Source organism: Oncorhynchus keta, chromosome 35 (genome assembly GCF_023373465.1).
Source record: "Oncorhynchus keta strain PuntledgeMale-10-30-2019 chromosome 35, Oket_V2, whole genome shotgun sequence".
Classification (NCBI taxonomy): Eukaryota; Metazoa; Chordata; class Actinopteri; order Salmoniformes; family Salmonidae; genus Oncorhynchus; species Oncorhynchus keta.
In genome coordinates, this window is record NC_068455.1 from 27,615,594 (window position 1) to 27,642,179 (window position 26,586).

General features: G+C 44.3%; 1 pseudogene; it reads right to left on the reverse strand.

The window, feature by feature from the left end:
- Window positions 1–7,890: 7,890 nt before the first annotated feature.
- Window positions 7,891–26,035, reverse strand: LOC118369077 (uncharacterized; annotated as a pseudogene).
- Between the last annotated feature and the right edge of the window lie 551 nt (window positions 26,036–26,586).

The window sequence follows — 26,586 nt, forward strand, 5'->3', positions numbered from 1 at the left end:
AACACCTGAGGGAATGACATCTAAAACAATTGCAAAATCTTTAGGTGTTACAGTGACCTTGTAAAGTGATAAGAATTCCTTATAACTGAGTAAAATACCCTCTGCATTTACCAGTTGGCTCACCAATAGGATATTATTTCGGAACCAATATTCTAAAAACAAAGACGGATTTTTATACAATATATCCCGATTATTCCATATATAATATCTGTGTGGAGAAAAATTGTGTTTATAAATTAAGGACCATGACAAGAAAACCTGCCGATGAAAAGCAGAAAGTTTCACTGCAGAACAGCATGAAGTTAAGGCCACCAAAAGTAGAGAAGACATGATGAGGAATAAAATTCCAGATAGAAGTGGGTCTTCTTAGGAATTGTTTTATCCAATTGATCTTAAAAGTTTTATTTAAGGTAGTAAAGTCCAGAAAATTCAGCCCACCATTCTCATAAGTGTTAATTACAACAGTTTCCTAATGTAATGGGTACGGTTTCTCCACAGAAAGTTGAAAAGCATCTCCTTGTTTATTTTACTGTCAAGATATAAAGATAGAGCGTAATATGTTAGTTTAGAGATAGCTTCAGCCTTGGTTATTAGGACTCTACCTTTTAAAGCTAAGTCCCTCTGTAGCCATTGATTTGGCTTCTTCTGGGGGTTTTTAATAAGTGGGTTAAAATTTAGTAAGCCTCTAGACTTCTGATCCTTTGTAATGGTTATGCCTAAATATGTAAGTTATTTTACTGGAATACCATAATATGAAGGTGTCACACAATCTTTGAGAGCCATGAGTTCACATTTATTAATGTTAAGATATAGACCAGACGCTTTGGAAAAGGATTGTATCACATTGATCGATATGGGAATTTGGTTAGCTTCTTTCAGAAAAAGTGTAGTATCGTCAGCCAGCTGGCTGGCTTATATTAATGTCTTTAACAGCTATGGAAATACCTTGTACAGGAATATTATTTAAAGAATTTGCAAGAAGTTGGGTGATTAATAAAAAATAGATACGGAGAGATAGGACAACTTTGCCTAATTCCTCTCTTTAACTCAAATCTAGGTGAGGTGCCATATTTCAATTTGATAGAGCTGTTACCATTTGCATAGAGTCTTAATAGCCTTACAGAAAAAATCCCCAAAGCCAAGTCTCTAAAGGGAGTGGAAGAGGAACTGATGCTCTACTGTGTCAAATGCTTTATAAAAATCTAAAAAATAAGATGAAGCTATCCTTGGTTGTTAGGTCTAATACTAGTCTGACATTGTTAGAAGTATGTCTGTTCCTCATGAAGCCAGACTGTGTTTCATCAATGATTGCATCCAGGACTTCTTTAATTATTTTTGCAAGTAGTAAGTAATCTTATGTCATTATTAAGAAGACAAATTGGACGCCCGTTATCGATGACCAGTACTTATTTTTTAGGCTTAGCTATCAGTGTTATTAACCCCTGACTCATTGTAGGAGGGAGAACATTGTTTGTAATAATCTCTAAAAAAGGACTTCACATAGGAAGGGAGCTACTTGTTCAGAAAATAATTTGTAAAATTCTGAGGTAATTCCATCAACACTTGGTGATTTATTGTTCTTTAGATATTTGATAGACTCTATAATCTCTTCAACTTTGATGAGTTCATCACACTGTTTAGATTCTATTTCACTGATAGAGTGAACATTATTCAGTGAGTTAAAAAACATATCTCTAGATTCCTGACTGTCACGCCCTGACCTGAGATATCTCAGTTTTCTTTATATTTTGGTTAGGTCAGGGTGTGGCTAGGGTGGGTACGCTAGTTTTGTATTGTCTGGGGTTTTTGTAATGTCTAGGGGTTTTGTATGTCTAGGGTTTTCGTACGTCTAGGTTTTTGTAGGTCTAGGGGTTTTTGTAATTCTATGTTGGCCTGATATGGTTCCCAATCAGAGACAGCTGTTTATCGTTGTCTCTGATTGGGGATCATATTTAGGTAGCCATTTCCCTTTGGTGTTTGTGGGATCTTGTCTCTGTGTAGTTGCCTGTCAGCACTCGTTTGTATAGCGTTTTGTTTAGTTATTTTGTTCGTTTGTTCAGGTTTCATTCTTATAATAAATAAGAATGTACGCATACCACGCTGCGCCTTGGTCCAATCCTTATAATGAACGTGACACTGACAGTACGTAGAGCTATACAATTCTCTGTAAAAATTGCTACAGTATTTAGCGATTCATTTTTGGTCATGTGTAATGACACCATCAATGTTTAACTTATGGATAGTGTTATTTTTAGAGTGAAATTTCTCAAGTCTAAAGAAATAGGATGAATTCTGTTCTCCCTCCTCAATCCATTTTTCCCTAGATCTAATAAATGCTCCTTCTGCTTATAATCTATATATCAAATCAAATCAAATGTATTTATATAGCCCTTCGTACATCAGCTGATATCTCAAAGTGCTGTACAGAAACCCAGCCTAAAACCCCAAACAGCAAACAATGCAGGTGTAAAAGCACGGTGGCTAGGAAAAACTCCCTAGAAAGGCCAAAACCTAGGAAGAAACCTAGAGAGGAACCGGGCTATGTGGGGTGGCCAGTCCTCTTCTGGCTGTGCCGGGTAGAGATTATAACAGAACATGACCAAGATGTTCATAAATGACCAGCATGGTCAAATAATAATAAGGCAGAACAGTTGAAACTGGAGCAGCAGCACAGTCAGGTGGACTGGGGACAGCAAGGAGCCATCATGTCAGGTAGTCCTGGGGCACGGTCCTAGGGCTCAGGTCCTCCGAGAGAGAGAAAGAAAGAGAGAATTAGAGAGAGCATATGTGGGGTGGCCAGTCCTCTTCTGGCTGTGCCGGGTGGAGATTATAACAGAACGTGGCCAAGATGTTCAAGTGTTCATAAATGATCAGCATGGTTGAATAATAGTAAGGCAGAACAGTTGAAACTGGAGCAGCAGCATGGCCAGGTGGACTGGGGACAGCAAGGAGTCATCATGTCAGGTAGTCCTGGGACATGGTCCTAGGGCCCAGGCCAGTTGAAACTGGAGCAGCAGCATGGCCAGGTGGACTGGGGACAGCAAGGAGTCATCATGTCAGGTAGTCCTGGGGCATGGTCCTAGGGCTCAGGTCCTCCGAGAGAGAGAAAGAAAGAGAGAAGGAGAGAATTAGAGAACGCACACTTAGATTCACACAGGACACCGAATAGGACAGGAGAAGTACTCCAGATATAACAAACTGACCCTAGACCCCGACACAAACTACTGCAGCATAAATACTGGAGGCTGAGACAGGAGGGGTCAGGAGACACTGTGGCCCCATCCGAGGACACCCCCGGATATATATACTGCTCAAAAAAATAAAGAGAACACTTAAACAACACAATGTAACTCCAAGTCAATCCCACTTCTGTGAAATCAAACTGTCCACTTAGGAAGCAACACTGATTGACAATAAATGTAACATGCTGTTGTGCAAATGGAATAGACAACAGGTGGAAATGATAGGCAATTAGCAAGACACCCCCAATAAAGGAGTGGTTCTGCAGGTCGCAACCACAGACCACTTCTCAGTTCCTATGCTTCCTGGCTGATGTTTTGGTCACTTTTGAATGCTGGTGGTGCTTTCACTCTAGTGGTAGCATCAAACGGAGTCTACAACCCACACAAGTGGCTCATGTAGTGCAGCTCATCCCAGATGGGACATCAATGTGAGCTGTGGCTAGAAGGTTTGCTGTGTCTGTCAGTGTAGTGTCCAGAGCATGAAGGCGCTACCAGGAGACACATCAGGAGACGTGGAGGAGGCCGTAGGAGGGCAACAACCCAGCAGCAGGACCGCTACCTCCGCCTTTGTGCAAGGAGGAGCACTGCCAGAGCCCTGCAAAATGACCTCCAGCAGGACACCAAATTTGCATATGTCTGCTCAAACGGTCAGAAACAGACTCCATGAGGGTGGTATGAGGGCCCGACGTCCACAGGTGGGGGTTGTGCTTACAGCCCAACGCCGTACAGGACGTTTGGCATTTGCCAGAGACCACCAAGTTTGGCAAATTCGTCACTGGCGCCCTGTGCTCTTCACAGATGAAAGCAGGTTCACACTGAGCACGTGACAGAGTCTGGAGACGCCATGGAGAACGTTCTGCTGCCTGCAACATCCTCCAGCATGACCGGTTTGGCGGTAGGTCAGTCATGGTGTGAGGTGGCATTTCTTTGGGGGGGCCGCACAGCCCTCCATGTGCTCGCCAGAGGTAGCCTGACTGCCATTAGGTACCGAGATGAGATCCTCAGACCCCTTGTGAGACCATATGCTGATGCGGTTGGCCCTGGGTTCCTCCTAATGCAAGACAATGCTAGACCTCATGTGGCTGGAGTGTGTCAGCAGTTCCTGCAAGAGGAAGGCATTGATGCTATGGACTGGCCCGCCCGTTCCCCAGACCTGAATCCAATTGAGCACATCTGGGACATCATGTCTCGCTCCATCCACCAACGCCACGTTGCACCACAGACTGTCCAGGAGTTGGCGGATGCTTTAGTCCAGGTCTGGGAGGAGATCCCTCAGGAGACCATCCGCCACCTCATCAGGAGCATGTCCAGGCATTGAAGGGAGGTCATACAGGCACGTGGAGGCCACACACACTACTGAGCCTCATTTTGACTTGTTTTAAGGACATTACATCAAAGTTGGATCAGCCTGTAGTGTGGTTTTCCACTTTAATTTTGAGTGTCACTCCAAATCCAGACCTCCATGGGTTGATAAATTTGATTTCCATTCATCATTTTTGTGGGATTTTGTTGTCAGGACATTCAACTATGTAAAGAAAAAAGTATTTAATAAGAATATTTAATTCATTCAGATCTAGGATGTGTTATTTTAGTGTTCCCTTTATTTTTTGAGCAGTGTATATATATATATATATTATCAAGTTTATTTTGTAACTCAATTAGTTCCATCTTCTCCTCCCCCGAGATGCCGACAGGGGACCTCTGAGAAAGGGAAGTCATCTTAATGATCACCTTTTCCTCCTCAGCTCTTCTGGTCTTAGCAAGATTACTACCATATTTTCTAAGGTATTTGGACACCTCAAATTTAAAGAGCTCCCAGTTCTTGCAATAAGATTTTTCTTCACAAGCCCTTTCCCAAAAGTGTGAGAGCAGATCTTTAACCTCAAATTGAACAATATCATGATTTAATAATGAGCTATTTAGCTTCCAGTAGGATGCTCTACCAAGGTTAGTATCAGGGGTAAATATTTTTATATCAATGTAAATGGCCTTATGGTCTGTGAGGGGAGTAGTACAATTATTTGTAGGAACACACACTATCAATACATTTGGATATAAGCCAAAAACCTATTCTGGATTGTCTGGAGCCTGTTTTGTTACTCCAAGTGAATGATCTTTCGGCCGGAAACCTCTCTCTCCATATATCAGTAAGATCAAACTTTTCCATAAAAGGTATTCAACCCAAATTCTGATTGGTTGGCCTACCTGGGGGCCATCTATCAGTTGATTATCTATAGTAATGCTAAAGTCCCCTTCTATCAATAATAACGAATTGGGAAATTTAGATAACCAATGAAGTATATGTTTCTCTATAGATTCAAGCAACTCATCATTCACATGTTTGGTGTTGTACCCATATAAGTTTACAGTAATGAGCATAATGTCATTGTAACTGATCACAAGACAAATAATGTGACCAAAGGGGTCACATTCCGAGTGTAAAATATTATCACCAAAGGTATTTTTCATTGTAGTGACACCAGCGGAGCGTTCAGATCCACGAGAAAGCCAAATATCGTTGTCCCACTACGACCTCCAGAAGTTGGCATCAGCTGAAATTGAGTGAGATTTGAAAAAAAGCAAAAATCTGTTTGAAATTGTTTAGCAAATAAAAATAAGGCCTTGCGCTTCACACTGTTTCGTAACCCCCTAGCATTAAGAGGTAATATAGACAAAGTCAAAACAACAAAGATTATATAAAAGTATAAACTGTAGTAGGATGAGTCAAAGACGTAGGAGCAGTGAACGTAAACGATAAGGAACCGAGATCTGCACCATTTAAGTCAATTTAAAGTGAAAATAGCTTATTCCATAACCTTTGAGCTAGACGTTATCCGGCTTTGAAAATCAACTCAACTGAAAATTATGTTCAAGACCAAACCAAGGGTTCTTGTAGTAAGAGAGACTAAAAACCCTCTTTAGTGTAATCAGGAACTATTCTGAAAAATAAAATACAAAATAATAATTTAAACAAAAGGGTACCTACTATTTTATGTGCATATGAAAACTGATCATAAAAAATTTGAATAAAAAATGTTTTACATATACATGTTCCTAAGACCTTTTTCACTTGGAAATAAGTATTAATAACTAAATAGAACAATACCCGTGTAAAGTCAGAGCAGACCTGTATGCCCTTTAAAACAGTATCTTAGTTACTGTATACATAAAAATAAATACAGCTTTCAGTCTTCTTCGTAAGTTTGTAAACAAAATAGGTCTTCTGGTCATACAAGAACAAACAAATGAATTGAGTTACCTGAGTATTCCGAAAAATAGTCACCTGATGCTTGTTAGGTAAACAATATAAGGAAAATGAGAATACCATGGCTGAAACCATCAATCTGTTCCTTCTGGTGAGGAGGAATATGGATTTCTGAACCGTTGATGAAGCCTCGTCCTCTGACGAAGTAAGCAGCCTTTCCCTTATTTCGTGCTATCTTGATCGTTGGCCACAACTTGTTCCTTCTTTCTATGTCTTCCGGGCTGAGATGCTCAGCGAGACACAGACCATTGCTCTGAAGGAAGGCGTTCTTCCTAGCAGCTTTCCAGACAGCATCCCTGTAGAATCTGACAGTGAAGAGGATGATGATACCCCTAGGTCTTGAATCGTTTTGCTGTTGCTTCTTGCCAAGGCAATGCACAACGTTGATTGTATCACCAACTTTGTTCTTCTCTCCTGGCATAACTTCTTGGCATATGCGGATAGCCTCTCCTCGTACATCTTCATTCTCCACCTCTGGCAAGCCGTAGAGTCTCAGGTTCCATCTTCTTGTGTATTGTTCCAGATCAGTGAGACGTCTATGTTAGACATTGTTATTCTTTTCCACACTTTTTTCAACTTTTGCAACTCATTTTCACATCCTTGATTTCACCACATGCAAACTCCACAGTCTTTTTCAAGCCTTCGATAACCATGGTGTTCGCGCCTACCATTTTATCAATGGCGTCAGACCTGGAGTTGATGAGTAAGGAGAGGGTAGCCACGATGTCAGAGTTCATGTTGGGTTTTTTGGAGGGTGGAGGTTTGCACAGAGTAACCGGTAAAGAGGGTGAATTCGTCATCTTCAACAGCATTCGAAAGCATTTTATTATCCATAGGCCAAGAGTAGTTGCGGCAGGTGTCTAAAGCACGTTTCTCTCTTGTTGATTAGCAATAGAACGGCTGACTTCTTCCTTTCTTTTTATGTCACGACTTTGCATGGACATGCCAAAATAAATTATCAAATTATTATTCCAGTCACAGGAAAGGTCTTATATCTTGAACAAATAAAAACAGTAATAGTAATGACTGTAAACTTGTTTTTTTTCTCACAATCTTTCTTCATTTTGGTACGGAGCTCGATAAAAATCGTCTGTTCAAGCCGCCATCTTGGCACCTCACTTCCCCCACGATGGAGGTGTCATGATAGAGTACTACAGTATGAGTCATAATACCCATAAAACCCAGCGGTCAAACCTGGAAATGGTTCCAATCGTTTTCCACCATTTACTTTTCCCATAGGAGATTTTAGAACCACATAAAATAAGGGCTGTGTTTAGTGTAGGCTGACCCTTGCGTGATGTTTTGATAAATGTGTAAATCTCTCTAGGACAAGGTGACTTTTACCAATATATTAAGCTCCATTTACCCCCAAAATAGGAAATGCTAATTAGCTGCTAATGTTGTTATATTAACCCTTGTGTGGTGTTCAATTTCCCATGTTCCTATGGCCTGGTTTTGGATGAGCAGGGCAGGGCGAGGGCAGGGGACTGAGATCCACAGGACTCCCCCATCACAGGACAGCTGCCGGAAGGTTAATAAAAGCTGTGGCACCAGGAAGAGGGTGTTGAAGCCCACCATGTCGTACACAATGTACCTCCTCTACCTGTAAGGCAGCTCCACCTCCATGTGCTGTCAGGCCTTCCTCACGTCTTTACTTGGGATGCCTTAGATACTGCAGGCCAGAGGAATGGTGATGGCCTTCATGAGGGCCCTGGTGGCCAGCAACACCAGCATGCATAGGCAGAACCTCGGCATTGCCACAGGCAGCAGGCAGGTCCTGAGGGCCGATGGGGACAGGGGCAGTAGGTCCAGCGGGGGGTCAGACATCAGGCCCAGTTGGTGGTTGAGGTGGGAGGCCAGGGCCACGCCAGCGCCGGTGCCCCGGATCTGAGCGGTGTCTCCCTGTGAAGTGCTCCAGGTGACAAGAGTGAAGGAGAAGAGGACCATGCTCAGGTGCAGGGAGATGATGATAAGGGGGGCGTAGTGATACATCAGCTTGAAGTTGTGGATCAGGTCCAATTCCCGGCTGGAACACCACCAGGATCAGGTGGCTGTACAGGAAGCCAGCAATGATGTCCTAGGAACAACAACAACAATAGCTTAGAAACATATGAGTTATACAGACAGCACTCCCACATACATTCATATGATCTTAACAATGCTTTAATCATTTGAGTAATGTAAGGCCGATTTTTATCCCGTTGACAGATTTTTATTTCATAATAGAGGAACAAGTTTGTTGACAGAAAGTGGTGGGGTGACATGTGCAGAAACAGAATTGGCTAAGGAGAACAACCCAACAGGACAGTGAGCTCTTGCCTCTGAGCAGAATCAGGCCAAGGGTCATGAAGCAAGCTATAGTATTTAACAAGCAGAAAAATGACACAAATACTTTCCTGCGCTCATGTATATTTGGGTGACGTTCCAAATCACTTCACCATTTGGTGTGAAATTCATTGGAGGCCACAGAACAAGGACTATGCACACCAACAGCCTTGTGTGACTCATGTCCAATAAATCCCCAGGTCTTTCTCTACAGTGATTATTTTCTTGTGAAAGAATGAGAACGGTATGAACAGGGTCCAACTACATGTTGGTTAAAGATAGAACTCTTAAGTTGCTACTTCCATTTTTGGACTGATAAACTAATTATTTATAGTGCCTTCGGAAAGTATTCAGACCCTGTATTCAGACCCCCCTTTTTTCACATTTTGTTATGTTAGAGCCTTGTTTTAAAATGGATTAAAACTTTTTTTTAAATCAGCAATCTAGACACAATACCCCATAATGACAGAGCTAAAACAGGTTTTTAGACATTTTTGCAAATGTATTAAAAATAAAAAACAACTTATTTACATAAGTAATCAGACCCTTTGCTTTGAGACTCTAAATTGAGCTCAAGTGCATCCTGTTTCCATTGATCATCCTTGAGATTTTTCTACAACTTGATTGAACATGATTTGGAAAGGCACACACCTGTCTATGTAAGGTCCAACAGTTGACAGTGTATGTCAGAGGTCAAAGGAATTATCCGTAAAGCTCCGAGAAATGAATGTGTCGAGGCACAGATCTGGGGAAGGGTACCAAAAAATGTCCCCAAGAACACAGTGGCCTCCATTCTTAAATGGAAGAAGTTTGGAACCACCAAGAGTCTTCCTAGAGCCGGCCGCCCAGCGAAACTGAACAGTCGGGGGAAAAGGGCCTTGATCAGGGAGAAGACCAAGAACCCGATGGTCATTCTGACAGAACTATAGAGTTCCTCTGTGGAGATGGGATAACCTTCTAGAAGGACAACCATTTCTGCAGCACTCCACCAATCAGGCCTTTATGGTAGAGTAGCCAGACAGAAGCCACTCCTCAGTAAAAGGCACATGACCGCACGCTTGGAATTTGACAAAAGGCACCTAAAGACTCTCAGACCATGAGAAACAAGATTCTCTGGTCTAATGAAACCAAGATTGAACTCGTTGCCCTGAATGCCAAGCGTCACGTCTGGAGGAAAACTGGCACCATCCCTACGGTGAAGCATGGTGGTGGCAGCATCATGCTGTGGGGATGTATTTCAGCGGCAGGCACTGGGAGATTAGTCAGGATTGAGGCAAAGATGAATGGAGCAAAGTACAAAGAGATCCTTGATGAAAACCTTGTCATCACTGTCCTGTGAGGATCACAATGGGTCAGATCAGCTTGGCAATGGCTGACAATAACCAGACCCTCTCCCACCCACTAAGGGGGGAGGAGGGAACTGCCGGGTTGACAGCTCACACTTGGTTGTAAATTAAGCCGGCGACGGCTCTCTCTTGCTCTTCAGTATCAACCAAAGAAATGTCTTTGTTCACAGACACTTTGCCTGCCCAAAATTCTAATGTCCAAAAAGTGAATAATGGAACAATATTTCTAACGTAACGATGTGAGAAATAGTCAGTGGGGAACTATGGAAAATGAATGTAATATTGCTTTTCATTTTGTGATGTTATTAAAAGCTGTATGGACCAAATACTGTAACTTGGAAAGGATTTATCTGTCAAGTTTGCATCTAATTAGTTGTGCATAGGATATGATAAATGATGACCATACTTTTGTTAAGACATGGATGTGATTTTAAGAGTCACAACAACCTGCTCCAGAGCTCTCAGGACCTAAGACTGGTGTGAAGATTCACCTTCCAACAGGACAATGACCCTAAGCACACAGCCAAAACAACGCAGGAGTGGTTTCAGGACAAGCACTGGTGTAAAGTACTTCGTTAAAAATAATTTAAAGTACTACTTAAGTAATTTATTTGGGTAACTGTACTTTACTATTTATATTTTTGACAACTTTTACTTTTACCTCACTACATATTGTACTTTCTACTCCATACATTTTCCTTGACACTAAAAAGTACTTGATACATTGTGAATGGACAGGCAAATATTCCAATTCACTCACTTATAAACCAAACATCCCTGGTCATCCCTACTGCCTCTGATCTGGTGGACTCACTAAATGTACATGCTTTGTTTGTAAATGATGTCTGAATGTTGGAGTGTGCCCCTGGCTTTCTGTAAATTAAAAAAATTAAAAAATGGTGCCATTCAGTTTACTGAATATAAGGCATTTTACTTTTAATTTTGATACTTAAGTATATTTTAAACCAAATACTTTTAGACTTTTACTCAAGTAGAATTTTACTGGGTGACTGACTTTTACTTGAGTAATTTTCTATGAAGGCATCTTTACTTTTACTCAAGTATGACAGACAGTTGGATACTTTTTCCACAACTAAGGAAAAGTCTTTGAATGTACTTGAGTGGCCGAGCCAGAGCCCGGGCTTGAACCCAATCGAACATCTCTGAAGAGACCTGAAAATAGCTATGCAGCAACGCTCCCCATCCAACCCTACAGAGCTTGAGAGGATCTGCGGAGAATAATGGGAGAAAATCCCCAAATACAGGTGTACCAAGATTGTAGCATCATACCCAAGTAGACTCAAGGCTGTAATCGCTGCCAAAAGTAAATGGTCTGAATACTTATGTAATTGTGATATTTTTGCTTTGTTATTATGGCGTATTTTTTGTAGATTGATGAGGGAATAAAAAAATATATATATTTTAGAATAAGGCTGTATCCTAACAAAATAGGGAAAAAGTCAAGGCGTCTGAATATTTTCTGAAGGCACTGTATACCCATTGATTCATGAAGAATTGTCCAAGACTCCAGCCACCCTAGTCATAGACTGTTCTCTCCGTTACCGCATGGCAAGCGGTACCGGAGCGCCAAGTCTAGGTCCAAGAGGCTTCTAAACAGCTTCTACCCCCAAGCCATAAGGCTCCTGAACATCTAATCAAATGGCTTCCCAGACAAAATGCATTGCCTTCCCCCTTCTACGCTGCTGATACACTCTGTTAATATAACCATGGAAAGAGGTCTAGAAATATGACTGAATTTAAACAGTGTAGTTATTCTCTCCACAGGGCAATCAAACAAGCGATTTGCCGGTACAAGGACAAGGTGGATTCGCAATTCAACGGCTCAGACACAAGACGTATGTGGCAGGGTCTACAGGAAATCACGGACTACAAAAGCAAAAACAGTCATGTCACGGACACCGACGTCACGCTTCCAGACAAACTAAACACCTTCTTTGCCCACTTTGAGGATAATACAGTGCCACCGTCGCGGCTCGCTAACAAAGACTGTGTCACCCCCCTCTCCTTCTCCACTGCTGACATGAGTAAAACATTTAAACTTGTTAACCCTCGCAAGGCTGCTGGCCCAGACGGCATCCCTAGCCACGTCCTCAGAGCATGCGCAGACCAGCTGGCTGGTGTGTTTACGGATATATTCAATCGCTCCCTATCTCAGTCTGTTGTCCCCACATGCTTCAAGATGGCTACCATTGTTCCTGCACCCAAGAAGGCAAAGATAACTGAACTAAATGACTACTTCCCCGTAGCACTTACTTCTGTCATCATGAAGTGCTCAAAGCGGTAGTCATTTAGTTCAGTTATCATGAAGTGCTTTGAGAAAAAAAAATATATATAATAAAATAATACCTACTGTATGTAAGAATGCTGTTCATTGACTACAGCTCAGCATTCAACACCATAGTACCCTCCAAGCTCATCATCAAGCTGGAGGCCCTGGGTCCTGGACTTTCTGATGGGCCGCCCCCAGGTGGTGAAGGTAGCAAAAAACATCTCCACTTCGCTGACCCTCAACACGGAGGCCCCGCAACGGTGTGTGCTAAGCCCTCTCCTGTACTCCCTGTTCACCCACGACTGCATGGCCATGCACGCCTCCAACTCAATCATCAAGTTTGCAGACGACATGACAGTAGTGGGCCTGATCACCAACAACGACGAGACAGCCTACAGGGAGGAGGTGAGGGCACTCGGAGAGTGGTGTCAGGAAAACAAACTCTCACTCAAAGTCAACAAAACAAAGGTGATGATCGTGGACTTCAGGAAACAGCAGAGGGAGAAACCCCCTATCCACATCGAAGGGACAGCAATGGAGAAGGTGGAAAGTTCCTCGGCGTACACATCACATACAAACTGAAATGGTCCACCCACACAGACAGTGTGTTGAAGAAGGCGAAATAGCACCTCTTCAACCTCAGGAGGCGGAAGAAATTTGTCTTGTCACCCAAAACCCTGACAAACTTTTACAGATGCACAATCGTGAGCATCCTGTCGAGCTGTATCACAGCCTGGTACGGCAACTACAACTCCCTCAACCGCAACGCTCTCCAGAGGGTAGTGAGGTCTGCGCAACGTATCACCGGGGGCAAACTACCTGCCCTCCATGACACCTACAGCACCCGATGTCACAGGAATGCCAAAAAGGACAATAACCACCTGAGCCACTGCCTTTTCACACTGCTGTCATCCAGAAGGTGAGGTCAGTACAGGTGCATCAAAGCTGGGACTGAGAGATTGAAAAACAGCTTCTATCTCAAGGCCATTAGACTGCTATACAGCAATCACTAACTCAGAGAGGCTGTTGCCTACATTGAGACCCAATCACTGGAAACTAATAAATGTATCACTAGTCACTTTCAACAACGCCACTTTAAAAATGTTTACATATCTTACATTACTCGTATCACATGTATATACTGTTCTATACCATCTACTGCACCTTGCCTACGCCGCTCGGCCATTGCTCATCCATATACTTATGTACATATTCTCATTCACCCCTTTAGATTTGTGTGTATTAGGTAGTTGTTGGGGAATTGTTAGATTACTTGTTAGGTATTACTGCACTGTCAAAACTAGAAGCACAAGCATTTCGCTACTCTCACATTAACATCTGCTAACCATGTGTTTGTGACCAATAACATTTGATTTGATTTATCTATGCATAGTCACTTTAATAACTCTACCTACATGTACATATTACCTCGACACCTGTGCCCCCGCATATTGACCCTGTACCGGTACCCCCTGTATATAGCCCCGCTATTGTTATTTTACTGCTGCTCTTTAATTATTTGTTACTTTTATCTCTTACTTTTTTTTAGGTATTTTCTTAAAACTTACATTTACATTTTACATTTAAGTCATTTAGCAGACGCTCTTATCCAGAGCGACTTACAAATTGGTGCATTCACCTTATGACATCCAGTGGAACAGCCACTTTACAATAGTGCATCTAAATCTTTTAAGGGGGGTGAGAAGGATTACTTTATCCTATCCTAGGTATTCCTTAAAGAGGTGGGGTTTCAGGTGTCTCCGGAAGGTGGTGATTGACTCCGCTGTCCTGGTGTCGTGAGGGAGTTTGTTCCACCATTGGGGGGCCAGAGCAGCGAACAGTTTTGACTGGGCTGAGCGGGAACTGTACTTCCTCAGTGGTAGGGAGGCGAGCAGGCCAGAGGTGGATGAACGCAGTGCCCTTGTTTGGGTGTAGGGCCTGATCAGAGCCTGGAGGTACTGAGGTGCCGTTCCCCTCACAGCTCCGTAGGCAAGCACCATGGTCTTGTAGCGGATGCGAGCTTCAACTGGAAGCCAGTGGAGAGAGCGGAGGAGCGGGGTGACGTGAGAGAACTTGGGAAGGTTGAACACCAGACGGGCTGCGGCGTTCTGGATGAGTTGTAGGGGTTTAATGGCACAGGCAGGGAGCCCAGCCAACAGCGAGTTGCAGTAATCCAGACGGGAGATGACAAGTGCCTGGATTAGGACCTGCACCGCTTCCTGTGTGAGGCAGGGTCGTACTCTGCAGATGTTGTAGAGCATGAACCTACAGGAACGGGCCACCGCCTTGATGTTAGTTGAGAACGACAGGGTGTTGTCCAGGATCACGCCAAGGTTCTTAGCGCTCTGGGAGGAGGACACAATGGAGTTGTCAACCGTGATGGCGAGATCATGGAACGGGCAGTCCTTCCCCGGGAGGAAGAGCAGCTCCGTCTTGCCGAGGTTCAGCTTGAGGTGGTGATCCGTCATCCACACTGATATGTCTGCCAGACATGCAGAGATGCGATTCGCCACCTGGTCATCAGAAGGGGGAAAGGAGAAGATTAATTGTGTGTCGTCTGCATAGCAATGATAGGAGAGACCATGTGAGATTATGACAGAGCCAAGTGACTTGGTGTATAGCGAGAATAGGAGAGGGCCTAGAACAGAGCCCTGGGGGACACCAGTGGTGAGAGCGCGTGGTGAGGAGACAGATTCTCGCCACGCCACCTGGTAGGAGCGACCTGTCAGGTAGGACGCAATCCAAGCGTGGGCCGCGCCGGAGATGCCCAACTCGGAGAGGGTGGAGAGGAGGATCTGATGGTTCACAGTATCGAAGGCAGCCGATAGGTCTAGAAGGATGAGAGCAGAGGAGAGAGAGTTAGCTTTAGCAGTGCGGAGCGCCTCCGTGATACAGAGAAGAGCAGTCTCAGTTGAATGACTAGTCTTGAAACCTGACTGATTTGGATCAAGAAGGTCATTCTGAGAGAGATAGCGGGAGAGCTGGCCAAGGACGGCACGTACCAGCGGTGTCGTTTGACTTAGCAAACAAGGATCGGATGTCGTCGACCTTCTTTTCAAAATGGTTGACGAAGTCATCTGCAGAGAGGGAAGAGGGGGGGGCGGGATTCAGGAGGGAGGAGAAGGTGGCAAAGAGCTTCCTAGGGTTAGAGGCAGATGCTTGGAATTTAGAGTGGTAGAAAGTGGCTTTAGCAGCAGAGACAGAGGAGGAAAATGTAGAGAGGAGGGAGTGAAAGGATGCCAGGTCCGCAGGGAGGCGAGTTTTCCTCCATTTCCGCTCGGCTGCCCGGAGCCCTGTTCTGTGAGCTCGCAATGAGTCGTCGAGCCACGGAGCGGGAGGGGAGGACCGAGCCGGCCTGGAGGATAGGGGACATAGAGAGTCAAAGGATGCAGAAAGGGAGGAGAGGAGGGTTGAGGAGGCAGAATCAGGAGATAGGTTGGAGAAGGTTTGAGCAGAGGGAAGAGATGATAGGATGGAAGAGGAGAGAGTAGCGGGGGAGAGAGAGCGAAGGTTGGGACGGCGCGATACCATCCGAGTAGGGGCAGTGTGGGAAGTGTTGGATGAGAGCGAGAGGGAAAAGGATACCAGGTAGAGGTCGGAGACTTGGAGGAGTTGCAATGAGGTTAGTGGAAGAACAGCATCTAGTAAAGATGAGGTCGGCGTATTGCCTGCCTTGTGAGTAGGGGGGAAGGTGAGAGGGTGAGGTCAAAGAGGAGAGGAGTGGAAAAAGGAGGCAGAGAGGAATGAGTCAAAGGTAGACGTGGGGAGGTTAAAGTCGCCCAGAACTGTGAGAGGTGAGCCGTCCTCAGGAAAGGAGCTTATCAAGGCATCAAGCTCATTGATGAACTCTCCGAGGGGACCTGGAGGGCGATAAATGATAAGGATGTTAAGCTTGAAAGGGCTGGTAACTGTGACAGCATGGAATTCAAAGGAGGCGATAGACAGATGGGTAAGGGGAGAAAGAGAGAATGACCACTTGGGAGAGATGAGGATCCCGGTGCCACCACCCCGCTGACCAGAAGCTCTCGGGGTGTGCGAGAACACGTGGGCGGACGAAGAGAGAGCAGTAGGAGTAGCAGTGTTATCTGTGGTGATCCATGTTTCCGTCAGTGCCAAGAAGTCGAGGGACTGGAGGGAGGCATAGGCTGAGATGAACTCTGCCTTGTTGGCCGCAGATCGGCAGTTCCAGAGGCTACCGGAGACCTGGAACTCCACGTCGGAGTCGTGCGCGCTGGGACCACCAGATTAGGGTGGCCGCGGCCACTCGGTGTGGAGCGTTTGTATGGTCTGTGCAGAGAGGAGAGAACAGGGATAGACAGACACATAGTTGACAGGCTACAGAAGAGGCTACGCTAATGCAAGGAGATTGGAATGACAAGTGGACTACACGTCTCGAATGTTCAGAAAGTTAAGCTTACGTAGCAAGAATCTTATTGACTAAAATGATTAAAATGATACAGTACTGCTGAAGTAGGCTAGCTGGCAGTGGCTGCGTTGTTGACACTACACTAATCAAGTCGTTCCGTTGAGTGTAATAGTTTCTACAGTGCTGCTATTCGGGGGGCTAGCTGGCTAGCTAGCAGTGTTGATTACGTTACGTTGCGTTAAAGAACGACAATAGCTGGCTAGCTAACCTAGAAAATCGCTCTAGACTACACAATTATCTTTGATACAAAGACGGCTATGTAGCTAGCTATGTAGCTAGCTACGATCAAACAAATCAAACCGTTGTGCTGTAATGAAATGAAATGAAAATGTGATACTACCAGTGGAGCGAAGCGGAATGCGACCGGGTTGTTGAGTGCGGAAGTTCTATTCGGTGGAAGTTGGCTAGCTGTTGGCTAGCTAGCAGTGTCTCCTACGTTAAGGACGACAAATAGCTGGCTAGCTAACCTCGGTAAATGAAGATAATCACTCTAAGACTACACACTCTAAACTACACAATTATCTTGGATATGAAGACAGCAAAGACAACTATGTAGCTAGCTTAACTTGTTGGTTAAGGGCTTGTAAGTAAGCATTTCACCGTAAGGTAGTTGTATTTGGCGCATGTGACAAATACAATTTGATTTGAAGAACATAACTTATAAATGCCTCATTAGCTTAGTTCAACTGTTGTACCCCATCAGAACTCCAAAATGTAAGCTTGTTTAACTCACTCCAATGTTTTTAACATGGTTAACACTATACATTTAATATTGTGGATGATCAGTCCATGCATCCATAGCTCTCTCTATGAATTTGAGAGTGTTTACATTTCTCCAGCCCCATTCCTTAAGATTTTTAGTGAAACAGGGGCAGGTAGTAAGCTTTGTTACTGTTTCAATTAAGGATTCTAGCTTTAAGGGACATTTGAGTGAGCCAGTGTTATTATCGATGTTTGATCTTCTCTTTCACCATGGTGAAACACCTCTCATCTATCTACGGCTCAGTAACCAGGACAGTTAACTATTTATACTCCAACACGCCAGAGATCACCCTACCTCTTCCCCTCTCTTCATGCTGTCAGTCATTAACCCACCCTGGCCTACATGTCTACCAAAGCCATGGACACGCCCTTCCATGGTCACAAGTGTGGCATCATGTAGTAGGATCACTGCAAGACCACATGTTACAATAAAAAGGATTTTCAGAGCTCCAGAGGTGAGATAGTCCAAGAGCTAAATGCCCTTGTAATGTTTTATCACCTTTCTCTTAGTCATTAAGAGTCTCTCATTGTGATTGCTATCGCTAGTCTGTCCCAACAGTTGTCTCACTTGGTCCAACTGGGCTTAACCAAGAGAACCTGAAAATGTAGCTTGTACTATGGCTACATTGGCATAATTTAGTGATAATCAGTACTCACTTGAACCCTTTACCACCAAACCAGGGCTCATAAAGCCATTAGAGAGAGACACTGAGAACTGTGGCATACAACCCACAGAATAAACTATGATATAGGCCCTATTAAATGGACTGCCATTACAGAAAGAATGGGAGGAGGATAGAGGATAGACAACTTCATGTCCTCCTTAGGGCCTAACGTTCATTTCCTGGTCTCTTGTTTTGCCATTAATGGTTTAACAGGATCAGCTATCAGGCCTCATTAGTTATGATGACTGTATATTCCCAGCTTAATGAGAGAGGCCTGGACTGGAGGATCAGACTGTTAGCCTCTCAGATGGTAGAGAACGTGAGGCTGGGCTATCTACGCAAACTCCTTTAGATACATTTCAAAGCGTTCCTGTGTAAAAAAAAAGAAGAGGGGGAAGCATTTTCATTGAGCGTGATGAGATTTTAAGCTGATACAGAACACATTAAGCATTGAAGCCTGGCAGCGGTCTGAGACCACAAGTGGATGTTCTACACTCCAGCAGCCCCCAGAAAACAGCAACTGATATACTGTCTCCCAGACACAGCATTAAGCCCCTTCAGCATTAGCTCTGCTATTAAATTGTTATATGAGCTGGAAACAAGCCTGGGAGCCCCACAGATCAATGGTGTACATGAGGGGGTCAGTGAGCCTATGGAGGGGGAGCAGGCGGAAAAGAGAGGCTACACAGGATCACTGCCTTGGGCTGGGTATCTACTAACTCCCTTGCCTGTGTTTGGTTGACTGCTCTGTGTCACTCCATCAGTCAACTCCCTGAGACAAGATACAGGCATCACCATAGCAGCAGTTGCCCGGGCGACCGACAGTCAAACCCAAGACTGTAGCCAACCAGGCCAATCACATCATTCCAGTGAGAGACAACATAAATTACCATGTGGGACTTAATGGGAATTGTGGAAACAAGCGCACATGCTCTGAAAAACAGACACTGTCACTCACAAACAGGTGCAGAGTCAAACATGCACAGTTCTGTCTCTCTGGTGCACAGTTGTAGAAATGGAGGCCAAAAGGCAGGTCCATATTAGGACAGTCAGCATGCCTCATCGCTACTAGTCTCACTCTCCAGATGGGCCTGCTGCCTGCCTGCCACAGCTGAGATGTGTGGTCTGTTACAAAACAGAGAAAATACTAGAAATGACCTTTACTTTCTTCTTCAAATAACGTTTCAGGCTTAAAGTCACATTCTCTCTTCTCATACCATCTTTCACGGTGGTGGGGATGACAGCATTGCTGCTTATAGGACGGATGGGTCTGCACTGTATACCTCAAGGCACTTCACAGAGGCAAATATAATTATGTGATGTTCTCATTTCCCGCAAGGATTCCCATGGAGCTGAGGCAAGCAGGTTGTGTGGGAGATGACGCAAAATGGAGCAATGTTAATAAACTGTGCATGAATACAAATCCCAAGGTGAGTGGGATTGATTCAATTCCAATGCATTTATTTAAACACCATTTAACATGTATTTTTGCTTCTTGTTATGGGGGATTTGTGATAATGCCTATGATCATGGAGGAGTGAGTTATTACCAACAACACCCTCTTTCAAAGCCCCGTCAAAGCCATTCGTCTCCTCCCTGACTAAGGCCCTTCTCCCCCGATTGCTCAGTTTGGCCGGACGGCCAACTCTAGGAAGAGTCTTGGTGGTTCGAAACCTTTTTCATTTAAGAATGATGGAGACCACTGTGTTCTTGGGGACCTTCAATGCTTCAGAAATGTTTTGGTACCCTTCCCCAGATCTGTGTCGCGACACAATCCTGTCTAGGTGCTCTACGGACAATTTCTTTGGCCTCATGGCTTGGTTTTTGCTCTGACATGCACTGTCAACTGTGGGACCTTATATAGACAGTTGTGTGCCTTTCCAAATCACGTCCAATCAATTGAATTTACCACAGGTGGACTCCAATCAAGTTGTAGAAACATCTCAAGGATCATCAATGGAAACAGGGTGGACCTGAGTTCAATTTTGAGTCTCATATCAAAGGGTCTGAATACTTGTGTAAAATGTCTAAAAACCTGTTTTTACTTTGTCATTATGGGATATTATGTGTAGATTGATGAGGGAAAAATGAATTTAATACATTTTAGAATAAGGCTGTAACGTAACAAAATCTCAAGGGGTCTGAATACTTTCCGAATGCACTGTATAACTAGGGATAAAGTGACAGATAGTAAACAGTAGCAGCAGCGTATGTGATGAGTCAAAAAAAGTTAGTGCAAAAAGGGCGAATGCAGATAGTCTGGGTAGCTATTTGGTTAACTATTTAACTAACTATTTAGCATTATTATAGCTTCAGGGTAGGAACTGTTCAGGGTCCTGTTGGTTCCAGACTTGGTGCATCATATGCCATGCAGTAGCAGAGAGAACAGTCTATGACTTGGGTGGCTGGAATCTTTTGAACATTTTTAGGGCCTTTCTCTGACACCGTCTCATATAGAGGTCCTGGACGGCAGGGAGCTCGACCCCAGTGATGTACTGGGCCGTATGCACTACCCTTTCTAGTGCCTTGCGGTCGGATAGCAACCAGTTGCCATACCAAGCGGTGATCCAGCCAGTCAAGATGCTCTCAATGGTGCAGCTGTAGAATTTGTTGACGATCTGAGGGCCCATGCCAAATCTTTTCAGCCTCTTGAGGGTGAAGAGGTGTTGACATGCTCTCTTCATGACTGTGTTGGTGTGTTTGGACTGTTCCGAACAAAAAAATAAAGTTCTTAATCATTTTGAACCGGAAAAAAAGTACTGGTATATATAATTCCTTTCTGTTCCTTTTTTAACCTGTGAAATCAACAGTTTTTTACATTTAGCCAATTAAATTACTTCACCAATCAGTGTAGATAGAGCAGTCAAGCTAGTTGTTTAGATGCATGATGGACAGACAAGTGTAGCCTATGGCGAAAGATGCAACGGAAATTTTGCGGGTGGGAAGAGAGCTAGAGAGGGTTCAGGAGGTGGCTTGAAGCGCTGGGCATCTTGTTATGACATGCATTATCTGAATTAGGTCCACAGAATTATACCTACGGAAGGAGGAGTGGCTACTTTGAATGTCCTTTGAGCTAGCTAGCTAACAAGCTTTAGCTAACAAGCTTGTTTGTGCAGAGCAGCACCAGATTTAAAAATACTTCTTACCTTTTTGTATTTAATAAATCCAGCGTGAAACATGTTAAGCTTACAACTCTACACAGGCGGGTGGCGGGGATGTTCCAGTACAGTAGTTGACAGTAATGTACCATAACGTTGGATGCCAACCGCCGATAAACCCCACAGAAGAAGAGGTGGGGCGATAACGGTAGTTGGCTAGCTGCAGTTGCAAACTATTGAAAAAAAAGAGCAGAATCTTGTTTTCTCCACCTCAACTAAACAGCTTCCACGGGCATGAGCACTGCTGACCGCACCGCCTGGTATTCAACCTACCCAAATTCTCTGCAACCTCCACTGGCTTCCAGTCGAAGCTCACATCCAATACAAGACCATGTTACTTGCCTACAGAGCAACAAGAGGATCTGGCCTTCCCTACCTTCAGGCTATGCTCAAACCCTACACCCCAACCCAAGCATTCTGTTCTTTTCTCTGTCCTGGCACCACAATGGTGGAACCAGCTTCCCCCTGAAGCTAGGACAGAAAAGTCTCTGCCCATCTTCTGAAAACATCTGCAACCCTAAAGTAATAGCTATTTATTGAGGAAAAATGTACTTACTATGACTGTGATATGTGGTTGACCCACATATCTATCTTAAGATGAATGCGCTAACTTTAAATCGCTCTGGATGAGAGCCTGTGCTAAATGACTAAAATGTAAAAATGAAAATCTTGCCCCCCTGCCTAGGCTTCTTTGAAAATGAGGGGGCTACCTAGTCCGCCACATTCTGTCTGAACAGCGCCTATATACCGCGTTATTGGCTGGCAGTAAATCACATGTTGCTGTTTGCTTTTTCAATTAGGATGAGGAAGTATCAAAGTGCTTCCCCACTTGGCAGTGTTTTTATGGAACTTGCAGCTGTTGAGGACAATGGTGTCAACATGAAGTTTCATAGTAAGTTCGTGGTAGTCACTAGGGGTGTGGCGGTCATTACATTTTGTCAGCCGGTAATTGTCAAGACAATAACTGCAGATCTAACGGTAATTGACCGTTAATTAACATTAACACATTTAGCATCTCCTGGCTTCCACACCTTCCACACAATTTTTTATAAATTTTAAGGCAGAATGTTGCGACTCAAAAAGTTGCATGAAAGGCATAAGCTCTGCTTTGTTTTTTGCGCAGCCTGCACACACTTCACCAGTCTCTCATTCACAATTTGAATTCAAATTTCCCTTAGGCATCCCCTTTGTGTGGCCATAATGCCCCTAGAAAATCCATGCCTTTTATAATGGCCAGTGGCAGTTGTGCCCTTGGGCTGAATATAACAATTATAATTCCCTTCTCTTGGCTGCATGCTACAAAGAACCTCTCACTTACATAGCTCTCTGGGATATCTCAAGTCCATGTGTTGACACATGCCAGGCCAGAGAGGGCTTTCTTCCACCGCAAGACTAGTGGTTGCTCTCTGCTCCAACAGACAAACTGACCTCAGGACAGTTTAGGGTGGCAGGCAGTAGGCCAGCAGGCTACTACTGTATGTGAATGTGTGTGGCCTGACTTTGTGTCTAATCTACACTCATAAAGTAGCTTCTCTCTTTCTCTCTCTTTTTCTTTCTTCTTTCCTCTCTCTCTCTCTCTCTCTCTCTCTCTCTCTCTCTCTCTCTCTCTCTCTCTCTCTCTCTCTCTCTCCCTCTATCTTTGTCTCTGGTCCCCTTGTGTTTCTCAGTGTCTCATATGTATTGCCTTTTGATCAATAAAAAACCCTTTTGCAATTATGTTAGCACAGCTGAAAACTGTTGTACTGATTTTTGAACCAATACAACTGGCCTTCAGACTCGGCCAGGATCCGCCAGAGCCGTCAGTCGGCCAGGATCTGCCAGAGCCGTCAGTCAGCCAGAAGCTGCCAGAGCCGTCAACCAGCCTGAGCTACCTCTCAGTCCTGAGCTACCTCTCGGTCCTGAGCTACCCCTCGGTCCTGAGCTACCCCTCGGTCATGAGCTACCCCTCGGTCATGAGCTACCTCTCAGTCATGAGCTGCCCTTCAGTCCAGAGGCGCTCCTCAGTCCAGTGGGACCCTTTGTTAGGGTTCCTAGGCCAAGGTCGGTGGCGAGGGTCGCCACTCAAAGGACGCTAAGGAGGTGGACAAAGACAATGGTGGAGTGGGGTCCACGTCCAGCGCCAGAGTCGCCACCGTGGACAGATGCCCACCCAGACCCTCCCCTATAGGTTTAGGTTGTGCGGTCGCACCTTGGGGGGGTGGGGGTACTGTTACGTTCTGACCATAGTTCTTTTGTGTTTTCCTTGTTTTAATGTTAGTCAGGACGTGAGCTGGGTGGGCATTCTATGTTGTGTGTCTAATTTGTCAGATTCTATGTATGGCCTGATATGGTTCTCATTTAGAGGCAGGTGTTTGTCATTTTCTCTGATTGGGAACCATATTTAGGTTGCTTGTTTTGTGTTGGGGTTTGTGGGTGGTTGTTTCCTGTCTTTGTGTTCTCTGCACCAGATAGGACTGTTTTGGGTTTTGCCACGTTTGTTGTTTTGTAATTGTGTTCATGTTTAGTTTCTCATATTAAAAAACTTGAACTCGAACCACGCTGCATTTTGGTCCTCCTCTCCTTCGACGGAAGAAAACCGTTACACCACTAATTCCCTCCAGCCATTACCACTAGCTGGTCCTCCCCAATTAAGGTGTTAACAACCTCCTGTGGTTTACAGTCACTTTTAACAATAAAAATCATTGTTTTCTGTAGTGTCTGTAGTGATGCCTCTGGCACTGAGATGCAGTGCCTTAGACTGTTGCGCCACTAGGGAGCCCAAATCATTAATAATTTATGTTTCATACGTTCTAGAGGGACAAGTGGTGTACTTGGCGAGATACTCTGCGATATTCCGCTGGTCGTCTGAAAAACACTTAATGTTACCTCCCAACAGCTGTAGGTCAACAGGAACAGTGAGAAGGGTATGGCCGTGCCTGAAATATATAGAGGCGGATTTAGGTATAGGCGACGTGTGCAGCCGCCCAGGGCGGCATCTCGCTGGGGTGGCACGGGGTGCCCACAGCAAAAAAAATGGAATGGTGACATTTGCGTGATCGGTTTTCTATCGCTCATTTGCACGTCATGTCAATGATATCATGTCACCGTGTGGAACTGTGGGTCAATTAACCTTGCCGGAGTGGGCGCCCTGATTCTAGTTTGTGAGCTAGGCAGGCTACTCTCTGGGAAGGTCTCCCACTCAGAAGTATGAGATGGGGAGGGGGCGGGGATAGGTTGACCTCAGGTCTCCCCACTGGAAGCCCGAGGTAAGGGGAGTGGGGGAATCTATCAAATAGCGCATCTCTAACTTTGTACAGTACTAATGCAATTAGTAAAATCAGTCACACTACTAAATGCTTCCAAATAAATCACAATTCATTCATAATACTGTGAATATATAGTTTCACAGACATATTGTTACTTTTTTTCTGGTTTGTGCGAAATCATAAGAATAATATAAAACCAGTCTGCACACCACCAAGGTGAATTGGTTTAGTCTTGACTCTTGGTTGACAGTGTTGTGGGATTGGTAATGTATTGATGTTCGGGTGCCAAATCGACACACATTTTAAATTTTTGTCTTTGTTACTTATTTTTTATATTTATGAGTCTTATTTTTGTTTATATTTTTATATTTACATATTTTTAAATGTTATGATAATTTATTTGTGTTATTCCAAATGTCTGAATAAAAATTACAGTTAGTGCAGAATGGTGCTTTATTTTAGGGGGTGGGGGCGTGGGGGGGGTCGCCCAGGTAGCCATACAAGCTAGAACCGCCACTGCATAGAAGGCATAATGTACTTAAGCAATAAGGCCCGAGGGGTTGTAATATATGGCCACAAACCCTTGACATGCCTTATTGCTATTATAAACTGGTTACCAACTTAATTAGAGCAGTAAAAATACATGTTTTGTCATACCCATGGTCTGATATACCACGGCTGTCAGCCAATCAGCATTCACGGCTCGAATCACTCAGGTTATAATCAGAATTATAGAACATCTCCATCATGACCATGGGCGGTGAAAGTCTGAGACTGGCCTGGACCAGCCAATGATATCCTTGCTCTGGCCCAGGTCCATGACCCAAACCCAGACCACAATCAGTCACCGGCTGACGTAAAGTGCTCCTAGAAGGACTGAGGTCCTCAGGGTTCTCGGAGGTGCATTCCACTCCGGACCTGTTGACGCCACTTGAGCCATTTTCTGTGAGGTGCTCCAGCGAGGTGGCCACCGTTGCAGCTGTGCCCGGCCGTTGCCACCACAGCAGGAATGACTACTGCCCCATTCTGAGAAGCATCTACATCTTCCTGTATCCAACTGTTCCCTGGGGAGGTGACTTTCCTCTGCCGAAGACTATCTGTTTTCTCCTCTTCTCCGCCTCCGTTGACAATACATTTCTCACTTTCACCCTGGAGATGGCTTATGCCATTGACGTGCAAGTGACCTCGCTCCACTCCTCTAATCTCCACTGGGTTCCTAGAAAATGTCCCATGTACACCGCAGATCTGCTGAAACCGTGCTAGATGAATCGTGTCTTTGAGATTATTGCATAGTTGTACAAATTGCGTCATCATATATTTTGTTATGTTGATTCTGATGTAGAGCACTGTGTATTTACTATAAATTACCATTAACTAGCTAATCAAGCAGCAGCTCATGCATCATGGCACCATTAACTAGTTAGTCAAGTAGTAGCTTGTGCATCATGGAAGTAACGTAACGTTAACTGCTCAGTTTAGCTGTATAGCCAGTTCCCAGAAAATAAACACTTTCAACAAAAGGAGCAAATAAATAAAAATAACAGGTTTTCCTGTCGAAGACAATAATAAGACCTGTTAAAACAATAGACGATACTGTACAAAATGCGGCAAATGCATTTTCCATGACAGAGGTTAGTTGTTGCTAGTTGTCCGTAGCTAGTTGTTTGAAACCAATGCAATCTGCTTCGCTATCTCAAGTAGCTAGCTATCTGGTTACTGACAGATCTATGAAGTGCTCGGGAACACAAAGGCATGGGTGACGCACTCAGAAATTAAACGGGACTGTGTTTCTATTCGTGGTGCTGTGGAGGAGCTTCACAATGTCTGAGTACCATAGAGAATGATAGAGGCCTCTAGTTAAG